Source organism: Chamaea fasciata, unplaced genomic scaffold (genome assembly GCF_029207755.1).
Source record: "Chamaea fasciata isolate MVZ Bird 193981 ecotype frontalis unplaced genomic scaffold, bChaFas1.0.hap1 SCAF_6, whole genome shotgun sequence".
NCBI lineage: Eukaryota > Metazoa > Chordata > Aves > Passeriformes > Sylviidae > Chamaea > Chamaea fasciata.
Window position 1 is genome coordinate 69412511 of NW_027094091.1, and position 12763 is coordinate 69425273.

Below are 12763 nucleotides of genomic sequence, written 5' to 3' on the forward strand. Positions count from 1 at the left end.
TCAGGTGACCTGCAGCAGCTGGGGCTGCCCAAAGGTTCCTCAGGCGTGCTGGGATGTTGCTGACAGTTCCCAGCCTTGCCTTCACATCCAGATGGAGGGCAGGCTGGCTGCTGTGCTGTCCTCTGTCACCTCCCTTCTGTCCATCAGTCCCTGGGGCCTCCCCAGGTGCTTTGGTGGAGTTTGGCAGCTTCAGGCCTGGTGTGAGCAGAGGGGTTCTTCTCTTGTCTCCCCTCAAGAGCAGAGCATGCCAGCGCCTTGTGCCATTCCTTTGAGGAGAAGCAGAGCCCCTTCCAGGACTGGCTCAGTGCCTGCAGCCTGAGGTGTGAGCGGGGTGTTGGGTCTTAACAGGAGTGTGGGGGTCAGTGTAAATCACCATGCTGGAGTGAACCGGGGTGCTGACACCATCCCACTCCCCACCGTACTGACCCAGCTGGGCTCAGTGTGCTGGCACGTGGATTACACCCTCAGCTCCAGCGACTTGCAGGAGGTCAATGAGCCCGTGGTGCACCTGACCTTCAGTGTGCGGGACAGAGTGTGAGAAAATGACAGCTGTCCCTGCAATGCTCTCGGCCAACAAGTTCCAGGTGCTGCTGGCAGGTGAGGCGCCCGGAGGGGTGGCAGCAGGGAGGATTCTGCAGGGGAAGGTGCTGTGGGAGGCACGCTGGGAAGGGGATGCTGGAAGGGATGCTGCAATACCAGCAGCTCCCCCACATCTCCGTCCTCTCTCTGCAGTTCTGAAACAGCCCTGCCATTCCCTCCATCTGCCCCAGACCGCTCACCATTCATTTGCAGGCTTGGCTTGATAACCAGGATGCCATGGCAGGAACAAACAGAACTTTGAGATTACAGAAGATGGGATTAAACCTGTTTATGGGAAGAGGAGAGATTCAATCAACCCCCTACGAAAAAGATGCTGTAAAATGCATGAGCTGTTTGTATGATCTTTTAACCTAATTATTGTAGTAGAAACTATTAACCTTCCTGAAATGGTATACAAGCTTTTGGAAAACCTCAGTGAAATCAAATTCTGATCACTGAATCAGTCTTCCTGTGTCTCCTTCAATCGCCAGTAGCTGAAGGGCCAAGGAAGGGACGTGCTCGTGGGAGGAGGAAAGTGACTGCTGCTCCAGCCTTGCCTGAGGTGCCTCCAAGTGTCAGAAGAAGCTGCTGGACATCTGCTCGCAGGGCCAAAGGTGAGACTGGCAGTCCCTGTGGGGGCTGTGGGGAGCTCTCCCACAGCCCATGGGGCAGAGCCAGATATGCCCTCTGACTCCTCATTTCCCTCTTCCTTCTCCAGGTGCAGCCCCTGCCATGTGAGTGTCACCTGCTGCCACCTCCTGAGGGACATTTAAGGGGCCAAGAGGAGCTCAGGCAGGGCCTGGCCACAGACGGAGCTGCCCTGTACCTGTGCTCACGCTTCTTTGCTACTGTTGCACCCTGCCAGTGTGGGAGGGAGAAGCTGAGCCTGGTGGTGGGGCTTTTTATGGCCGGCCACAGGCATTTCAGGGGAAAAGGGTGAAAACCACATGCTGTGCTGGACTCTGACTCTTTCCTCTCCCTCTTCCCTTTCCGGCTGCGGATCCACTGCTTTTAGTTGACTAATAAAGTATTTTGCGTAGAAATCACCGTGCGTGCCTTTTCACGGGAAGGATAAATCCCTGTGCCCAGTCTCTTCCCCACAGGGGCTGAAGCAGACTTCCCCTCCACCTCATCCCCAAAAAATAAAGGTAAGCTCAGCCTCCCCAGTCCCAGGAGTGAGATACTGCTCAGAGGCAGACACTAAAAGAGCAACTACAACAAAGCCCCTGGGAGGAGGAAGGTCAGTGCAGTTACCTGGAAACAAGTTAAAAAAACAGGCTCCAGCTTGTTTTTACATAATCCTCTTGATTTTTTTGTGTTTCCTCTTCTGCAAGGGTGGTGCAAGGGACAGGCAGAGGGAGAAGGAAGGGAGTAGAGTGTGTTTCTACACTCACTGCTAGGCAAGATGAAGGCTGCAACACAGGAGTCACTGTGGAAGCTGCTGCTCCCCACACCTCTATGGCTGGAGCAGAACTTGTGCACACCAGCCTTTCTGCACCTTTGTCCACACTTAAAGAACTCAGAACTCGCTCAAGACCACCTACCCTGGCTGGGCAGTGGGCAGCTGTCCTCCTTCCCTGAGGAGCAGGGTTGTTCAAGCGCGTCTCTGCAACACTTGGGTGCAGGACATGGGGACACTGCTGTTCCCTGGAACTGCTGCCTTGCACAACGCTCGGGATGGGGAACAGCTCAGTCTGTGATTTGAGCTCACAGTGTTGGCCTGGGTGGCTGCAGGAGGACCAGGAGGTCAGAGAGCACACGAAGGCTGCAAAGGAAAGCCTCAGGCCCTGTGGCTCCAGCAGCAGGTGGCCCCACACAGCCAGATGCTCCAGGAGGTCACAGCTGGGGGACAAAGCACAGGGCTGAAGGGACTGATCTCCATCGCCACATGCCCCAGCCCTTCTGCAGGGACTCACAGCATCGCCTCCGTAACGGGGAGGGAGGCCTGGAGCCGGGCGGTGACTGTGCTGCCATGGGCCTCGTACAGCCAAACCACCAGAGCCTCAGCCCTGTCCTCGGCCTTTGGGGCAGCTCAGACAGACGAGACAGGCATCATCTCTCCAACACCAGTTGCTGTGCTCAGCTGAGCCTGGCCACCACTCGGTGTGGGTGAAAGAGCAAGCCCTGCCCAACAACAGCACCTCAGCCCCCTGCCCTCCCCTCGTCCACCCCAGCACCTGCCTGACAGTCTCCAGCACGATGGCGCGTGAGCTGACAGAAAAGGCACTCCAGGATGGGCACTGGGCACAGCTGGCTGGACCACATGGAGGGGGCAATTCAAACTGTGGGCTTGCTGAATCACACCAGCCTCCTGAACGGAACCTGCAGCACAAGAACCTCCCTCCAGTCAGCCTCTGTACACTGATGGGCAGCACGACGGAGAGGGATTAAAAAAGAACAGGGACAGCAAACAGGACACAAGGATCCCATGGGAAACAGTGGCACGGGGAGCACCACAAAGCCACAGAGAATAAGCATGAACACGAGGCGTGGAGAAAGATGGAGAAAAAGAGAGAGTGCCAAACACATGGCAAGGACAGAGGGATACAGAGACAAAGAGGGAAACAAGGACCCAGAGAGGAAATGACCACAGCACACCAGTGGGGAAAGACAGGCAAGATGCTTCTCACTCCAGCCACTACACAAGTGCAGCTTCCCTGGAATTTCATGCTCCGCATCTCTTCCAAGCTCAACAGGTGAACAAACAGGTACCGCAAACACCTCCTTTCTTTGGACAAACCCATTGGGAGAACCTGGAATCCAAGGATGGATCTTAACATGGCAGTCCCACTTGCTACTCTCCACCTTTTCTCCAGCTTAGTCCTGGGCTGGAAAACAAAAAACAACAAACACTTAAAAACCAATCTAGAGGTGTCTTGAGGATGCCCAGGCCTGGGAGAAAGAGAGGTCCCACTACGACCCTCTTGGCCTTTTCCCACTCTGAGGACCTGTGGAAATGCCCATACAGTTCCTAGGTGGACAGCCTGGGATGTTTTCTGCACACCAAATGCCACAGCCCTAAGCACCAGAAACCGGAAGATGGTCGGGATTGCAATTCACAGCCTCAGTGAAACCTGTGTGGGACATCAGTGTGCAGAGGAATTAAAAGTCACCATTTTTAAAAGTTAAAATATCCATGGAAGTTACTGGCTACTTAAAACAGTGTGCTTCATACAGCCTCCCATGCTTATGGATTTATCAAAAGAAGCAGCTTCAGGTTCCTTCCTTTTGGAGCCCAATTCCAAACAGGAAACTTCTCACATCTGCTCCTGAGAGAGACAAATGGAACTTCAGGAGCTCAGGAAAGCGACTCCCTCCCCTGAGTCACGTCTCACCTGTCCGAGCACCCACAGAGCTTTTATACTACCTCTCTCTCAGCTTTCCACGTTCATTTAAATGTAAGAAGCCTGCAAGCTCTGCCCCAGCCGCATCTTCCCTGCGCCCCAGCACTGCCCCACCCGCTCAGGTGCTGCTCCCTTCTGCTGCGCTGCCCCTCGCCACGGGGCCGAGGTGGGAGAAACCGCAGGTTTTGCTTCCCAGGAAAGGCTCCGCCGGGCGGCCCCAGCCGGCCCCGCTGCTCCTCCCCGGCTCCGTGCCCGCGTCGGGACCGCCTTCGCCCCACGCAGCCCCGGCCGCCCGCTGCCGGCCCGGCTCCGCTCGGGGCCGCCCCCCGCGGCTGCCACCGCCGTCCTCGGGGCTTCTCCCGGGACCGGCCGTTCTCCGCTCCGCTTCAACCGCGCTGCGGCAGCTCCCGCCCTCCTCCATTGTCAGCACAGCCCTCACGGCCGCCACTGCCGCAGCCGGGGCCCGCGCCCGGCGCTCCCGAGCCGCTGCCGGCGGCCCCGCGGGGTGTGACCGGTCAGTCTCCCTTTCTTTACCTGAGTCCCAGCCAGGTTTTCCGGGCAGCTTTCAAGAAATGTGGCTGTAACTGCAGATCAAAAATGAAGTAATTGTGATAGCATAACTGGGGTGAGGAATGACTTTCTGGGTGTGAACAGAAAGCAGCCGCTGCTGCTGGTCGGGCCGGCCGCCGCCCGGCTCCAGCAGCGACAGCGAGTGCTCCCGCTCCGGGCACAGCGGCCCCCGACATCGCCTTCGAACCGCCGGCCGAGGAAGCGACAGGGAGGGCGGGCACCGGTCCGGGATCACCCCGAACTGCCCTCGGCTGAGTCCGGCTGCTGGCCGAAAGTCGGCGATTTTCGTCAAGCCTCGGCTATTTTCGGCTGCACTCGGTTACAATAGGTTGCGAGCAGCGTGCCAGGACTTCCGCCCTTCCTCGCCGCCATACTGGTTGAGGCTGAAGCCACTTCCGGTCGAACCGTCATCTTCAGTGCGGGCACTCGCTGGGGTGCCCCCCCGCTGCTGGCACAGGCGCCTGGCTCAATGGACCGCCGGCAGCGGCGCGGTTGAGCCCCCATCCCGTGTCCGCACACCCGCAAACGCCGCGGAAAATCGCGCCCGGACGGCTCCGGGGTCCGGGTCGCGCGCGCAGGCAGCCGGCTGCCACGCGCCCGGGCTCCTTGCCTTTTTCCCTCCCTTTCGGCCCCGAGCTGCGGGCGGGCGGGCGGCAGCGCCGCCCCCGAGCTCACAGTGCGGGGCTGCCACGCGCGTCGGGGACGGGCGGGGGGGACAGCTGCACTACCGCTCTTTGCCCACAGGGTGGCAGCATTGCCGCACGGCTCCGGCGGGACGGGCGGGGGGGGACAGCTGCACTGCCGCTCTTTGCCCACAGGGTGGCAGCATTGCCTCACAGATCAGGCGGGACGGGCGGGGGGGGACAGCTGCAGTACCGCTGTTTGCCCACACGGTGGCAGCATTGCCTCACAGATCAGGCGGGACGGGCGGGGGGGACAGCTGCGCTACCGCTCTCTGCCCACAGGGTGGCAGCACTGCCGCGCGGCGGCGCGGAGCGGAGCCATAAACGAACGTGCCCAGGAATGCCCTGGCGAACAGCCTCCGGAATAAATGGCCCAAAAGACCCCCGAGCACACCTGCGAGAGCCCTGCCAGCAACCAGACCGAAACAAAAAAGCCTTTCGTTCAGGCTCTATTTCAATATTTTTTATCTTTGTGATTCTGATATTTACATTCATCATTACAATTCATCTTTTATATTATGTACATTATACATCATGTATTATGTTTATTATACCATTATATTTATTATAGATATTAAATATAGAAAGTTATATATAAAATAATTTATTATTTATTATGTAATGTTATAAATAATACATTTCATTTAAATATGATTATGTACATTATATATGTTTATATTATGTATATTATATATATTTATAAAACGTGTAGTATGTAATAGTATATTGTGTATTTATTATTGATATTATTTTTCATATCCTATACTTTTTGTTATTTTTCTTTTTCATTATTTTTTAAATTCGTTTGTTTATATTTTAAACGATATTTTACACTAGATGAATTCATTAACCTAACACATCAGAAACACAATTAATTTGAATTAAATGAGCCTGGTTTTCTAAGGGGTAAAGTTTTAATCTTTATTTAAATAATATGGGCATATTTTCTCTATCTGTATGGGGTTCTTTGGTGGGTTGCGGGGGAGTTTATTTTGGGGGTTTTCTTTTTTTGTTCGCTTTGTTTTGGATTTCTTTGCTAATAAACAAGCAGGGTCGGAGAGTTCAAAATAAAACGTCTACTTTGTTTTTATTGCTCCCTCTGAAATACGCCTCGACAGCCTGGACAGCAGGCTGCTGCTGGTAACACTGTGCACGGGTAGGAGGAGACCTGGTCGGGGCTGGGAAGGAAAAAACGGCACCACGGTGGTCACAGCTTTCTCCCTTCAGGAGTTTTATGGAGCAGAAAATACAGAGCTTTTGCCAACTGCGCTCTCTATGACATCCCGACGTCCAGCGGGCACCGAGGTCATTTCTCATCTTTCTTGCCAACAGCCAAACCCCCAGGCGCCCGGGGGAAGAAAGAGTATGGGGGAAAAAAAAAAAAGGAACAAAGAAAACATGAAAAAATAAACCAAAACTATAGAAAATAATAAATAAAATTAAAATACCAAAAGAAAAAAATTTGAAAGTAACAAAAAAGTGGAAAAAAAATTTAAACAAAAAATTAAAATAAAAAACGAAAAGTAGTTTTAACAAGTAAATAAATAGCTAAAGAAAAAAAATAAAAATTAAAAAACTGAAGAAAAAGTCTTTGAAAAACCACAAAACGCAACATGAAAAACCACAACAAAAGAGCACAAAAATACAAAAATAACAAAAAATAAAATACAAAATTAAATAAACGCAGCTCTCACCTCCTGCCACTGCCTAAAAAAGCGCCATGGCTTTCCTCAATTATGCAGCAATAAGGGAAACAAACCCAGTGCCCCCCAGAACAGAAGGTTTTCTAGACAATTCCCACTTCTGCTTGGAAACAAATTCTATTGTAGTGGGAAGCTCATTTTGGACAAACATCCAAATGTGCCAAGGTAGGAAAGAACCAGCCCCTTGTGTCCAAGGAACAGCAGCTAGGCCTGGATTCAGGTTTTAATGGCATTTATGTAATTAAAAATGCAGTAAATTGAACTTTACAAAGAGACGAATCGTGGCAAATAAATACTTCAAAGTTTTCTTGGGAATTCACAGAATTTTGTGGAGATGGTGCTGGACAATTGCTGATTTACCAACATTAATTGGGTAAATTTCCTTAGAAATGTGCTCTACAAGGTACAAAAATTCCAATTAGGATGGAAAATTGGAATAAATAAATATTCCCTTACTAAAATCAGAGAGAAAATCTGAGTTATTCCTTCAATTAAAAGGAAGGAATAACATCCAAATCCAAGCCTGCCTGGAAAACAAGCTCAGGAATTTCTAACATTGAAAACTTTTGCAAGAGTCATGAAGTTGGTGAAAGTTCATGGAATGATGATTTAAAATCTGCTTCCTCTGCTCTGATTTAAAGGGAAGTGGGAATTCAACAGGTCCAGTTACTCCCATCCAACCTTGGACTGGGATAAGGCCTTCCAGTGGCTTCACTTCCTACTGGCTCTCTCCTTTTCGCCAACTACCTGCAAGAGGAAAAGCAACAGGAATAAAGTCTCAAACAGGATGGCCTTGGTCCAGGCAGACTGAGGTGCAGCTCCCAGGGAGGGAGGCCAGGCTGTGCCTCGGGGAGCTCCGGGAATCTGGGATTGCCCGTGGGATTCAAGGGCTGGAAAAGCACACCCACCTGCCAGGTTCAGTGCTGGGACAGAGCAAGGCCGGGGCTCGGGGGCAGCAGTTAGAGCTGGGACTGCAGGAGAACACCCCAAACCCGGGTTAAACATCCGGCACGACACGCAGCACGCTCCGGGAGAAACTCGGGCGGGAGAAGCCCCGGGATGCTCCACGTTCCTTGCCCTTGGCAGCTGTGCCAGGGCCTCCCTCAGAATGCTGACCTCACCGTGCAGCTCCTACAAAACAGGAGAACTTATGGAAATCGCCCAGAATCCCTGGACTTCCAGTTATTAAGAACCACAGCTGCAGCGAAAGGTGTACAAACGCTACTGCAAACCAGCAGGGCTGAGGAGACGCAGGGATTTATTCCCGAGGGGACACAAGGATCCCTCAGCCAGCCAGGATTTCTCCCAGGCTCTTCCCACTGCTCTCTAAGGACACAAACAGCAGTTTTTCCCTCGAGTTCCCCTTTCCATCAATGCCAAGACTCGTGTTCTCCTCCAACCCCAGGTTCAGGAAGGAAAGTAGGAATATTATCACTGCACAGACTGTCCAGGAGGGTGTGACTGAGGCAGCAGCACCAGCTCCCACTCCACTGCTCCTCTGGATTCCTGAGCAGCTCCTTTCCATCCTGCCCTTCCCAGCACCATTCCCTGGGTGCCATGTCCACAGACACCTTCTCCATGCAGCTTAAAACCCACAGACACCAACAGAAAGGAGATCAAAAATCAATTCACATGTTGCTAGTCAGAGAGAATGGGAGAGGCCTAAAAATCTGCATTTATTTTAGAACACTAGAGCAATTTCTTCATGACCCTGACTATCAGTGATGGGCAGATAAACACCTTCTTTAACTTACTACCTGCAAAAACATCAAGTTTCAAGTTTAGTAAAGATAAAATTTTGCTGCAAAAATAAAAGAGGTGGGATGTTGGTGTTAGTGCTTTAACCTTCGGACATTAGCGGGTATTTGTAAAACAAATTCATTATTGAAGCAGCTAACTTGAAAATAAGGGGTTTTTACAATAAAGTTGACCAAAAAAGAGTCTCAAAATTAAGATATAGGCTGCACAAATATTTAAGAAAAAAAAAGTTGTCTTTCGTGCGTATAACCTGCCAGCCTCTCATGTTTTCAGTCCTTACCATTTATTTTTACCAAGGTGATGATTAAAACCTTGTCAAAAGCTCAAAAAAAAAAATTCCAGGACAAGGCAGGTGTTTTCCCAAGTACCCTCAGTGTGGAGCTGTGTCAGCCACAAGTGTTTGCTCCCGCAGCCCAGCCCGGAGCAGGCTCCAGCTGCTGCCCAGGGGGGTTACCAAGGGACTCACCTGTTTGAAGCTGTAAACGCAGGTGGCCTGCACTGGAGTGCCAATAAATGTGAAATGTGTGACTCTCACCTTGAATAGCGATCGATCTTCTCAGGGGAGCCCCTCACCCAGGATGGGGGGCTCTGCCACGGATTTCATCTCTCTGCATCTGAAACAGAGTCAGGACAAAAGTCAGAGTGCTGCAGGATACCTTGACAGCTCCACACATCTTGTGGCAATCTAGGAATACCCTCTACAGTCTAACCACACCCCACATCACAAATTTCAAGCCCCCAGGACTATTACCCTCGTACCCCTACACCCAGACTGAGCAGCAAGGCAGAGCAGCTCCGGGCCAAACACACACCAACACCCGTGACACAGCACAGGACAAACGAGGGGACGCAACAGGGACAGAAAACTCTGGGCAAGAAGAATGACCCTGAGGGTCCAGAGAACTCGGAATGAGATGACCGAGGTGAGACGGAAGGTGAGCTGGCCAGGCTCAGAGAACCCTGCAGGAACAAGATGCCATCGGGATGACTTATCCCAAGAGACGCAGAGATGGATGCCCGAGAATCCTACGGTCAGAATCCTCCACCTGTCTTTGCATTCTCACAAGACCTAACCCGCCGGAATGGATCAGGGCGGTGCACGGCTGTCAGTACAGCTCAGAACAAGACCTGAAAAGGCATCGGACTGGATGCTTGTGAAGAGAGATGGATTCTGATGAGTGTCCGAGCAGCTGAGACAAAGGCACCTGGCTGAGGAGCACAGAGATCAGAAATGCTAAGACTGATGCCAGGGGTTTTGACAGGCCCCCGAAAGGACTAAAGGAAAAGACAAGACACCAAACAGACAGAGTGCACAAGAGACAAGTGACACAACACACACCAGGACTGCTCTGCCCTGCACACCTCAGCACTGACATGAAAAATGAGACTTTTCCTTCACGTAGCCTAAGGGGTCACATCTGGGACATCCCCATCTCCAAACCCGACTCAAAAAAATCCCTCCCGCTGACCCCTGCCCTGGTACCCCGCTTTCATCCCCTCTGTGGCTCCAAGCCCTCCACTTATCTCTCAAATGTCTGGGGAGGTGAATCCACGCCGGGCGCCAAAGAAGGCCGCCTCTCCCTCAGAAAAATTCCTCCCGTCACTGGGCTGCTGTCTCCTAGTCAGCTACGATAAAGAAAATCAAATATCAAAGCATAATCTTAGCTGCACATCAGCCAAAACCCAGCAGCTCTGCTACTCACCGTCTCTTAAGCAGGACCGGGTCCTCGGGCCCCGTGCGTGCGTCAGCTGAGCTCGGAGGCCGACGCTCGCAGCGCCAAAGCCTTAGAGGCGTTACTGGCACCGAGCCCACCCACCGTGGCCTCCATTAGGGCTGTGAGCATCCCCGGTTAGAGCAGGACAGGAACGCAGGGTGGACATCCCCGGTGAACCTCAACCCTGTGGACTCTGCCCCACCACTGTCACTTCCTGCCTGGCCCTAGCTTAGGGCTACTGCCTGCACCTCTCAGGACTTCTGGCCTTGTCTTGCGTTAGGATTGCTGCCGGCACCTGCTCTCAGGGAAACGGTGTTGGCAGCAGCGCTGTGAGGGCCGGGATGCCTGTACTCTGACTTGTATCCTAGGCTGTACCCCTGATTTTCACTGTGTGTTCTCTAGTCCTTGAGTCCTTTACCTCAGCCTCTGTGTGTATCACTGTAACCTCCCCCCTTCTGAAGCCTGCTTCTTCAGAGCCCTAGACCTTGCAGCCGGGGACGCTCTGCACCGTTAGGGTCCCAAGAGCTGTCCCGCACGCAGGACAGGTACATCCACAGTTGTTCCCTGCCTACCCTAAGAAACGTGGCCCTGAGACAGGGCAGAGGCTGACAGAGCCGAACTCTTTGCGGTGGCAAAAGGCACGAAGCCTTACCAACCGCCGCCTCGAGAGGGAATCAGGAGCACTTCCACCGGCTGCGGAGAGACAGGGAATCCCAGGGTGGGTGGGGCGGGAAACCCCCGTTATCCCCAGCCCTGTTGGATCCTGCTCCCCACTATCGCTTCCTGCCTGGCCCTAGCCTGACTGTGTCTGCACAGGTCAGAGCTTCTGGTGTGTTCCTGCACTAGGGCTGCTGCCTGCACCTGCTCTCAGGGGAAGTGTGCTGGTAGCAGTGCTGTGAGGGCCGCTACACCTGTACTCTGACTTGTATCCTAGCCTGCTCCCCTGAGTTTCACCGTGTGTCCTCTAGTCCTCGAGTCCTTTACCTCAGCCTCTGTGTGTGTGGCTGCACCTCCCCCCTTCTAAACCCAACTTCTTTAGAGCCCTACACCTCGCAGCCAGGCCTTCTGGCATTGTCCTGCATAAGGGCTCCTGCCTGTACCTGCACTCAGGGAAACGGGCATGTCTTTAGGGCTACTCCTTCGGGTCTGGGGTAGGGGTGGGGTCGGGCTGGTACACCTGTACTCTCAATTGGCACATCTTGGACATCCCTATCTCCACACCTGACTCAAAAACCCCTCCTGACAAGTCCTGACCCAGCACTCCACTTTCATCCCCTCTGTGGCTCTGAACCCTCCACTTATCTCTTGGACGTCTGGGGATGAGAATCCACGCCGGGTGCCACAGAATGCCGCCTCGCTCTCTGGGAATTTCCTGCTGTTACCAGGCTGCTGTCTCTTATTCGGCTACAAGAAATAAAACAAACATCGATGTATGATCTCAGCAGATCTGTTGGCCAATCGGTCAGGGTGTAAGACAAGTGGACCACCTAAAACACACAAACAATAACATATGCTGAAGAGTTACATCAGAAACACCACCACACTTAACTGCATAAATATATAAATTTTCAAACAGACAACCCCAAAAAAATTCCAGCAAAAAAAGCCAACTCTTATCACCCCTAGTCAAACTACTGAATATAATAAAAACAACACCATGTCCAAACCCCTTAATAATACTCCAGAACATATACTCAGAGCCCCCCCAAAGTTAAAGACTTCCCCCTAGCCAAATAAAAAGGAAAAAGCCCATGTCTTGCGACCTATATTAATTCATTAACTTAAAACTTTAAAAATAAACTTTAAAGTTTAAACCTTTAGACAACACTAGCACACCATAGACGCCAATCCCATCACTACATGCCAAACCAAAACTTATTTCAACCTTTTGTGCTGCTGCTGCTGCTCGGCACAAAGGTTTGTCCCTCAGCACCTCCTGAAGTAATGTTCCACGTCCAAGGCCTCCCCCAGCCCCTGTGAGATGAACTCACCATCCTTCCATGAGCCTCACCTGGGAGCCCAGCATAAACCCCTCTCCTCCCGCAGCTCCGTGCCAAACTCAGCTCGGGCTCCCCTCTTAAAGCAGTGCTGGCAGGACCCGCCCCCTCGTTATCCTTTACAGCTTCCACCTGTCCCCTCATCAGTGTGACAGCTCTCACCTGGGGCTGCTCTGTCCCCTCAATCAGCCTGTGACAGCTCTCACCTGCAGCTGCTGCCAGTCCCTGCTGCTCATTTCCTGGACATTGCACTGTGTGCACTGACACGCTGGGGCACCGGGCTTTCCTTGCTGTGAATAAGGACCCCTCTGCTCCTGCACGTGCCCAAGGCTGAAACTGGGATTCCACCTCCTAAATTCCGTTTGTGTGAGGTTCACAATTCCTAAGGAAATTTCCCAGCAATCGTTACCCTTC

General features: G+C 52.4%; 3 long non-coding RNA genes across 4 annotated transcripts; 1 reads left to right on the top strand and 2 right to left on the bottom strand.

Moving 5' to 3' along the window:
• Positions 1–785: 785 nt before the first annotated feature.
• On the bottom strand, positions 786–4835 carry LOC136291555 (uncharacterized). Its single transcript, XR_010721617.1, has 3 exons — positions 4458–4835; positions 2761–3407; positions 786–864 (listed from the first exon to the last, which is right to left on the bottom strand). It is a non-coding gene; the product is annotated as an uncharacterized lncRNA (long non-coding RNA).
• On the top strand, positions 847–1611 carry LOC136291554 (uncharacterized). 2 transcript variants are annotated; one of them, XR_010721616.1, is made up of 3 exons: positions 847–931; positions 1071–1193; positions 1298–1611. It is a non-coding gene; the product is annotated as an uncharacterized lncRNA (long non-coding RNA). The 2 variants fall into 2 exon arrangements; XR_010721615.1 differs by having other exon boundaries at positions 849–935.
• Positions 4836–7048: 2213 nt separating the features above from the next.
• Positions 7049–9235, bottom strand: LOC136290748 (uncharacterized). The gene is made up of 3 exons (XR_010721362.1): positions 9173–9235; positions 7788–8010; positions 7049–7626 (listed from the first exon to the last, which is right to left on the bottom strand). It is a non-coding gene; the product is annotated as an uncharacterized lncRNA (long non-coding RNA).
• Between the last annotated feature and the right edge of the window lie 3528 nt (positions 9236–12763).